Source organism: Poecilia latipinna, unplaced genomic scaffold (genome assembly GCF_001443285.1).
Source record: "Poecilia latipinna isolate Pla-1442-1.1 unplaced genomic scaffold, P_latipinna-1.0 Scaffold380, whole genome shotgun sequence".
Taxonomy (NCBI): Eukaryota; Metazoa; Chordata; class Actinopteri; order Cyprinodontiformes; family Poeciliidae; genus Poecilia; species Poecilia latipinna.
The window spans coordinates 229,083-238,639 of record NW_015112996.1 but is presented as its reverse complement, the minus strand read 5'-3'; the positions used below and the strand labels follow the sequence as shown (position 1 = coordinate 238,639).

At 35.0% G+C, this 9,557-nt stretch overlaps 1 long non-coding RNA gene across 1 annotated transcript in view; it reads right to left on the bottom strand.

The window, feature by feature from the left end:
- Positions 1-1,837: 1,837 nt before the first annotated feature.
- LOC106950123 (uncharacterized) overlaps positions 1,838-9,557 on the bottom strand; it is a 28,824-nt gene continuing 21,104 nt past the window's right edge. The window contains exon 3 of the long non-coding RNA XR_001425551.1: positions 1,838-3,280. This is a non-coding gene — a long non-coding RNA (uncharacterized LOC106950123). The remainder of the gene's footprint in view (positions 3,281-9,557) is intronic.

Here is a 9,557-nt window from a genome sequence, read left to right as displayed (position 1 = left end):
CATGGCGTAATGCACATGTGTCAAACTCAAGGCCCGCCGGCCACATGTGGCCCCCCCAGCATTTTATAGGCCGATGATTGACTTAAAATAGGTTTTGAGCACGAATTGACTACAAACTACATTTCAACCAAAGGTTTGTAATGCGCTTCCTAACCAGACGCTCCAAAGCGTCCGGTCCATAACTCTTCAACACGCTGTCAGCTCCCGGTCAGAAAGATGCATTTAGTTCAGAGACCATGAGATGATATTCAGAAAGGATTTTTTTAATTAATTGATTTCAGTTGCCTCTGAGACTAAATCTTTGCGTAAAGTCTATAATGTCTGCTCATGTGACTTGTTTTTATCATTTGTTTTCTTACCTTTAAACACTGATTTAAATATTGTAATTTTTAAATAATTTTACATCAATGGAAACTCAAATGTAATATTTAAAACTTCAATACATAAAATCACTTATTTAATATTATGAGGTGGTTAATTTATTTTTAACATTTTATTTTTATACATTTATGCTAGGGGTGCCCAAATAGTTTTCCAGAGCTACCATCTGCAGCTTTACATGCATTCCTTCTCTAACACACCTGGACCATTGACTCATTATAAGCCTCTGAATGAGGGAAGTCAACCTTTTTTCTGGGGTGTGTTTTAGCAGGGATGCGCTCCTGATTTGTACCGTCAATGTGGCCCGTTGAGGGTGGCCAATATACTGAAGTGGCCCTCAGTGAAATTGAGTTTGACACCCCTGCTTTAACAGGGAACATGTTCCAGTGCAGCCACCCACAGCTACTGAGAAAAAGACTTGCCAAGTTGTACATGTCAACTTTGAAGGTAATAAGGATGAATGAACCGAAGCCTTTAATGAGTGAGCAGCCATGCCAACCCCCCAGACTCACTGCAGACTCGTATCATGCTCTATAAATGCACAACTCTGGCAGGAAATGAGTAAACAAACACTTTAATCGAATAAACTCAAGCAGAAAATTATGCCAAAATGTGCTGAACATTCATAAAGTCAATGGCACCAACCTTCACTTTAGTAATCTTTCTCTGGTGCGACATATGTCTGCATGTTTTATTAGTTTGTTAATTCAGTCATGTTTTATTCAGATCAGTATATTTATTTGTTTTTGAGGTGACCAAGTAAATACTTTCCTGCCTAACTTTCAAATAAATCCCTTTGCATTTATCATATCTGGACCAATCCTTGTATAATTAGGCATTAAATAGTTTTCTTCATCATGGATCAAAAGTTTTTCACCAGTAGAAAAATCCCTGGTGGTGATTGTTTTTAAAAAGAGAAAAGGCTGGTCACATTAGACTTGTAAAAACTCCTGTTTCACATAATCATATTCCTTGACAAAAAATGATGAGCTCTACAGAAGTACAAAATCTCATTTGGTCAGACTGAAATTTCAAAGCTACATTTCAAGAAGCTTTATGTTGGTCTCAGTCTTTTTTTCTTTAGCATGAAGGATTTTTTCTCACTCACAAGAAGCTGTTTCATACTGTAGAAATTAGCTAAAGGTTGCTGGTTGCTGGGTTGGAGCTGCTGCTAAGTGCCAGATGCTATTTTAAAAAATCTATTTCTTATATTTCTGCTCATGTGCACCTTAAAAAAAATGCCCCCCCCAAAAAAATCTTCAACACCAACTACTTCTTCTTCATCAACTCCGGTCGTTCTTTCAGTTCTCTAAAGTGACACTAAATTGTAATCATAGTAAACAAATGATTATACAGTATAATAATTAAAATCAACATAAGACTGTTCTTGTACTTTCTGAAGACCTCTGTGGTGCATGTGTGGGTGTTGTAAAAAAATGCAGCACAAGTATTTGTGTTTCTAATTTGATCCAGTCATGGCAACAGTGAAGGCTTGTAAGAGAGTGATGTGGTGATAATCGGAAAATGCCTTGAAAAAGCATCGATCTATTTTCAACTGCTGTCATGTTACAAATGCAAACCTCAATATATTTTATTGGGATTTTACATGACAGGCCAACAAAGAAGTGCATGACAGTGAAGTGGAAGAATAAATCATACATGGTTTTCAAAATCAATACTTCATAAAAGCTCTAAATACTTTTCACTGAAATTACAGCTTCAGTTTGTTAGGGATCTGCGCTGGACTGAAAAATCTCTTATTTTTCTTTGCAAAAAAGCATTATCTCACACAAAGTGAATGAGGCTGAGATCTTTAGAGAACATTCAACATAGTTTTAAAATGATTCAAAACTTCCTTCTTGACCTGTTTTGTGTTCATTGTTCTTCACAAGGCTATTTTTTTATTTTACTGTAACAAATTACTGCAGCCTTCAACAAGCAGCTGTATTTATGGTTTGTAGAGCTGGAAGTAACCAGTAACTGAGGCAGTTAAAGCCAAGGGACTGAAGAAGTTATGCAAACTAACCTTTACAAATATTTTCTTTATACTTTGCCTTTGAAAATCTTGTTTAATTTTTCCTCCACTTCAGTGATTCAATTTAGTTATTTCCGTCACCTAAGACACAAAGAAATACATTTAAAAATGTCAATTATAAAGGATTTTGTTAGATACTTAACATTTCCTCAGGCTCTGATAAACTTTCTAAAATTAAATACAAGCTGTCAGCTTTAAATGTGTATATGTAACATAAAAGTTGGCAACATTGATATAAGATTTGATGTTAATGACATTGTTTCTCCTTGTCTAGATTTTTCAACTGAGACATATACACTATTTATGCATCCAAACAGCCGTTTAAATAAAAATACTTTCTATTCCTGGGTTTCCTGGCTTATCAGGTATAATATGAATTTACAAGATCATCAATAATTCAAAGGCAGTATCCTGTATACCTTGAATATATTGCTAAACCTGCTCTAATGAACAGGTTTGGGGATTTTCAAGGTAATTCTCAAATCTGTACATTATTTTATTGTATATCAAGAACTAAAGTTAATGTTGATGCCAAATCTCAAGAAATTAATCAGGTTGAAAATGTTTTTTTTTTTTTTTTTCCATTAACTATTACTATTATTATTAGAAGTAGTAAATAACTTAGAGATCAAAAATCTCTTAAGAAGGAGTGCCCTGAATATTTTACAAACATACTACTTTTTATTTAACAAATTAGAGCTCCTAAGCTAAAGACAGGTCTACCAATACTTTATGTGTTCCATGTCAGTACCCAGAGTCCGGCAAGACATATGTCCAGGCCTCCATCAGCTGCCCAAACGTTTGTTCACTCAGCATGAAGAGCAGTCCTGCAGTCAAAAAGCCGGATGTCAAGTGCAAGCTGGCCTGCAGGAGGCACAGAAGGTCAGAGGATTATGATCGAGCAAAAGGCCACCAACAGGACATACATGTATGCCACACAACATGACATAAATGAGGAAACGGGCAGAAAAAAGATGATGGGTATGAGAACAAATTTAAAATACAAAAGGCTGTAACAGATCACAAACGGAGTTTGAAAGGTTTTGCTTCCTTGACCAATCCTTCCTTGGTTAAGGAAGGATTGAGAAAAGAAGAAAATCATTTAGAGTGGATGGATCTTCTTATGAGAAACTGAGTAGCAATTGTAGTTTTTGCAGATTAAAATACTTGTATGACATAAATAAAGGGGGCTAGGGATTGATAGTTTGAATGCTGTAACCTGCATTATTATTTAATTATGTTTTATGAATAATTCCAAAATTATTTTTATTTAGATCATCTTTTTCATTTATGTTGCCATTGGATTCAGTTGTTAAACTAAGCAGCATTTCCATATTTCAGGATGATGGTAACTGGTTGTGTTTTTATTTGTTGTGTTGTTTTCCTATCTCTCTGACTCTTTCCCCCAAAAGGAGGTAACGCCTCATAAATTGTTGATAAGGAAAACTCTTTGCAGGAACATTTTTAGTCAGACTTTAAGGTAAAAGTTTCCCTGTGTTGAGTGATGCTGTTACCCTCCAAAAAGCAAGAGCAACCATAACCTGGGGAGTCCACAGAAGGTCTGCAGGCAGATCCAAACTCAAGGCACTGAAGTGGTAAGAATATTTATAGATCAGGTAAAAACAAGATAGAGTCTTTTGAAATGGATAGGAGCACAGTCTTATAAAGGTACATCTCTAAAATCACTGGGTGCATTAATGGCTAGAGGAGTACCGCATGTGGTGAAAATCTTCCAGCTGAATCTTTTAATTGTGAGCTTGGAGGTCTTTACATATTTTATGTGGGGAAAAAGAGGGAAAAAATGACAATGTGCAATAAGTCAGTTTGAATCCTTATATTTCTTGATTCTGAACTGTTCATTCAATATAAAATGATGTTCCAACATGTAGCACAAATGTAGAACACTGCCCTGAAACAAAAACGCTGTGCAAAATGTCCAAACTCATAACTCATGTATTTGTATCCAGAGGTGAGAAAAGTGTGGAGCTGACTTTGCAGTGTGCTAATTTTAGATACTTAATTCCTCTTTATCGAGCGTTATTGATTAACGTCTCCCATCTTTATTCTTTGATTTGAATCTGCTGACTTATTACCTTCCCAGAGTCAAATTTACTGTTCTGGGAACTCAGTTACTTCTTTTTTCACATTTAGTTATCTCTCCATCTGCCTCAAGTAATCTTACAAGATTTTATATGTTGTTCTCTGTTCACACATGCATGCCAGATGTAAGCAGATTAGCTTGTTAAAATGACAAAATTATGCAATGGTTGTTTCACAGTGACTGCAATACATCAATGCATGGACATGATTCAAACTAGAGACACATGTCTAGTTTTGTCACTGCATACCAGGTAAAGATATAAGCATGTAGTCTCAGACAGGAATACAGAAAGGGCAGATACAAGTGAAGCAAAATAACAGCAATGCAGATAATTCCCTAGATCAATTCCACACTCTCATCCCATCAGTCATAGTAATTATACACGCCAACGTGAGAGATTGACTGTCATGAAGGCAGAGAGAATGTTGAAAAAAATACATCTCCTGGATCCTTGTAATTACAAACTGCACTCGTCATCTTGGCAGGTATGCAAACTCCCCATTGTTACATCTGTTCCTCAAAAGTGAAGAGGTGATTGCTTCTTATCTCACAAAAGTATTTCAGCCTATAATTGGGGAAATAGGGGAGGCAATTTTCAGTTCTACAAAGATAAATCTGCTATTTCTCTGACTTGCATAAAGAAACTGTGCTTCACTGCTATGGGGGTGAAATGTTATTTGTGAGCAATAGCTTAAAATGAATTGATCATTAATTTTTTACAATTTTAAGTTTACTGAACTATATCTGTAAAAAGACTGTTACACAACAGTTTGATTTATATTCCAGTTAGTCTTAGGCAATATTTTTTGAGAATTTTATGTCTGCATTTATTAAATAAAATAGACACAAAAACTGTCAAAAATGTACATCATACAACATATTCACATTGCATATGATTCCATGGTCATCTCTGACCAGGTCACTAATATAAACCACAATAACTTCATGAAGTTGTCTGCAAAGTAAAATGCTTGAGTCATGCTCAGGGGCTAATAATAGCAATTATCATTCAGAAAGATAATTACAATTTTTTATATCATATCATTTTTGCACCTGTGCAATGCATGCTGGGTTGATGACGTGGTTTCGGTTTCTTAAAAAGCATTTGTTTGTTTGTTTTTTCTCCATCTTAAATTGATAAAAGATTTGCGAAGAAGCTTTCTCATCAGTATGGATTTTTAAAGGCGCAAATAGGTTTTCTCAAAGGATGAGTTTGTGTGTTTAACAAAATAAACAAATCAAAAGATGCAGAGGAACAAAACAGATAAAAGTAACAGGAATATACATATCTTTTTTTTTCTTTTTCACATTTTGTCACATTACTCTTTGTTACTGTATTTGGACTTAGGTGTTAGACCAAAGCAAAGCAACATAAACTGTGGATGCAAAATAAAAGAAATGGATTTAATTTTAAAAATCTTGTAAATTTTAGCATACATTTATATTCCTCTCTCTTCACTTTGATTCCACATAAAGTTTTGCGTTCAGTGTTCAAAAGTCACCTAATTAGTAAATAGAGCGCAATAAAATATCAGTATAAATCCAACTGTTCTGTGAAGTCCTCAGGTTTGAAAGGCCTCATCAAAAAGCATCATCAGGACAAAAGGAATGCATAAGAGATTTAAAGGTCAGTTATGGAGAGGTTTAAGAATTATCTTATAAACCAACATCCCCAGTTTTAAACATCTCATAGATGTCATTCTTCAATTATCTGAAGATTTAAAGTATATGGTGCCCCTACAAGCCTACAGACAGGCTGAAATTGGAGAGCAATAATCAGAAAAGCTGTCAAGAGGCCCATGAAAAAGCTGAAAGGGCTGCACAGATTCACAGCTCAGATTAGATAATATATCGACTGAACAACTATTATACATAAACTCAACAAATATGACAGTTATTGAAGAGTGGATAGAAGCAGAGTTTATAGTTTGCCACAAATTATTCAGGGGACATAGCAATTGTGTGGTCAGTTGAGAGAAAAAGTGTAGCCTGCAATGTAGTCTCTTCAGCCTGCAAGCAAAACTAAATATGGCAGAAAACTAACACACATCACACTGCTTGAGTACTTGGGGACAGAGTTTGGGAAACACTGGTGAAGGTCAAAGCATATTCATCTGTAAGAATAGCTCAGTCAGAGTCCTAACTCTATCCAGTTTAACTAATCTTAAGATATTTTTGCAAAGAAAAATGAGCATGAATTTAAGTCGGTCATTTTGCAAAGCTGGAAGAGAGATATCTCAAAAGACTTAATAGAAAAACGAGACACTATGTATTATCGATGCATGAAGCCAGTATCCCGGTGTATGCCACATTGCAGATTTTTCCAAAGAAAAATCTTGCTTCATTTTTCTTTAGCTTCACAACAATACTTTGCTTTGGTTTATCGGAAAGAACTGCAATAACATAAATCGAACTTTGTGTATATAACAGAACATTTTGAGTTCAAGGAGTTCAGGCAGTGGAAGGCAGCGTACAAAAGGAAGGAAGAATTAAAAAGGTAAAAGTAAAAAGTTTGTGCACTTCAGGCAGTTCTGCATTCCAGCTGCTCTAACAGCATGAGGTAAAAGGAAACATTATAAACCAGAACATTTGCATACCAATAAACCACACAAGGACCAGTTTCTATTCTTAGAGGACAGTGGGGACTGGGAACAGTGGATTAATGAAAGAAAGACTTAACTTTTAAATAGTTCACAAAATAATGCACAGAGACCAAGTTTCTGTTTTGTCCTTGTTATGGGTCCTATAAGTGTCTTTGTGTCCCATAAGAGATGGATGTTCTCAGCCATAGGCGATCAAAATAGTAAACATTACTAAGAGAGGAAGAAAGGGTAAAGTTTAGAGAGAAAATGTGGTACATTCACAGTATGGATTTATCAGGGTGCCCCCATCCTCCAAGTGAACATTGACTTTAATGACCCAAAGTTATAGCAGTGAAGTGATTATTACGGCTGAACCAGAGTCAGAGCACCTCGGCGTAATGAGGGAGTCCATTATACAATTCACTGGGGTAGCGCTGTGGAAGTTGGCATAAAGCCCCAATTTGTACATAAGAGAATTGTCCATTCATTTAAGTTTAGCGGAGCTTAGTCACAGGCATTAGGGGGCCGGCTGATGGGTTGGCTACATGCCAGAAGCTGCGTTTTACGCGTTACTGCAATTTTCAATGTACAAAATTGCTTTAAGTCCATCTTTGTACATTAAGTTATTAAAGTGACAAAAGCTGGTGACCATTAGTTCATAGAATATCACAACTATGGATACTACAATATGTTGCTAAATAAATTTAATCTTGGCTTTTACAATTTATTTAAGATAACATATTGTGCTAGAGTCCTTGTCTCTAGGAAACCTAAATAAATAACTGCATAAAATGATGTTGTTTTTTTTTTTTTTTTCGGGGGGTGGTTCTTATTTATATATAAGGAAAATCAATCTTTGCTGCTTTTCATGCTAATTAGAATCTTGCCTGAGGAAGATGTTATTATTGTTTTGCTATTTGTACCACAGTGTGGGAGGTTTGCAGCTAGCACCTTTATCCACTTTGCTGCTTTAATTCCTTTCTGAAAAGGATTTAAAAAACTGCAAGCATAGTCACACTATCATAAATAAAAAATAACCCCCATGTTATTTTGTGTTTCCAACCCTTAATGTATTTAATTGTAAATGTCAATGTTGCAGCAGGCATTCATTCTTCATTCTGATATTAATGCCCCATGTAAAAGCTACACATGGTTAGCATGACAAATTCAAGCACTGTGACCATTACAGAATAACATTTCAAAGCTGCATTCACACCATATGCAGTTTACACCAACACAATCTGCCCTGTTACACAGACTGATGAATCAGTTCCTCACTGGCTAAACCAGTTTTCATGGCATATCTAGCTTCATTTATTTCTTTGTCCATTTTTTTTATCAAGTTCTATACATTGAGATCTATATTCCTAATGTGTTTGCTATTGACGGAAATTAGCTTGCATTTTTCATTATTTCTTACTTTGAGACACAATTTTGAATTAAATTTATTTTCAATTGAATTAAAGTCTTTTACATTGGAATTATATACAAAAGACTTATTGCCATATAATTACAAATGCTTGATTCCAGTTGTTGCAGACAAAAAGGGAACAACTAGGAATAAGTTTAGGGTACAAAATTTGTTCAAATAGAGGTAAGTTTCTTTCTTTCTGAATCAAATCATTTGCACTTTATATTTACTCAGATTTGACTATGTTCAGAATTAGTTTGATAATCTGATATATGTAAGCATGATGAGTTAACAAATCTAATGTTTTTTACACATCCCTGAATATTTCATTGTCTAAATCATCAGAAACATTTGGATGGTCCATATTCTGCAAAATAACATTAGGGTGCATTAAGGGTAAATCAATGATTTAAAACAGAAACAAATCAACTGAAATGGAGGAACTACAACTATAGGTTGAATTTTTTTCAAGTTATTGAAATTTATAGGGGCATTAAAATTAAAACTATTAAATTATGTTATTAAAAAGCATCTTATTTTTGACCACTTGGAGAGAATCAAATAAAATGTAATAAATTAAGTCATAGGCTTTGTATTTGCAAACAGACAGACAGTTATTGTAAAGTGTCCATCAGCATTATCAAAATGATTTCCGCCCCTAAGGTCTCAAATGGGATGTGAATCTATGTAAAGTGGAAGTAATATTGGTGAGAGCCAGCTTTAGGAAACAAATTACCAAACTGATGAATTCATAAACAGAGCTAAACCCATTTTACTGTGTATTGTCCCTTGCAGCCTGCTCCTGGTGAAGGTGCTGACATTTCAATTAGATACAGTTTGAGAAATGGTTCTTTCAGGAATAGAAATCATATTCAGCTGGACCTGTTTAGGAGTGTGTTGTTGGAAAAGTCTTTTGGAGCTAAGCTTCATTTTCCAGTCCTTCATGCTCATTTCATACTTTTCCCACTGCTTTGCAGTCAGTTAATTGTCTTCACTCTACTCAAATAAAGTAGAGTGAATTTGAATTTGATGCCCATCAAATTCAAA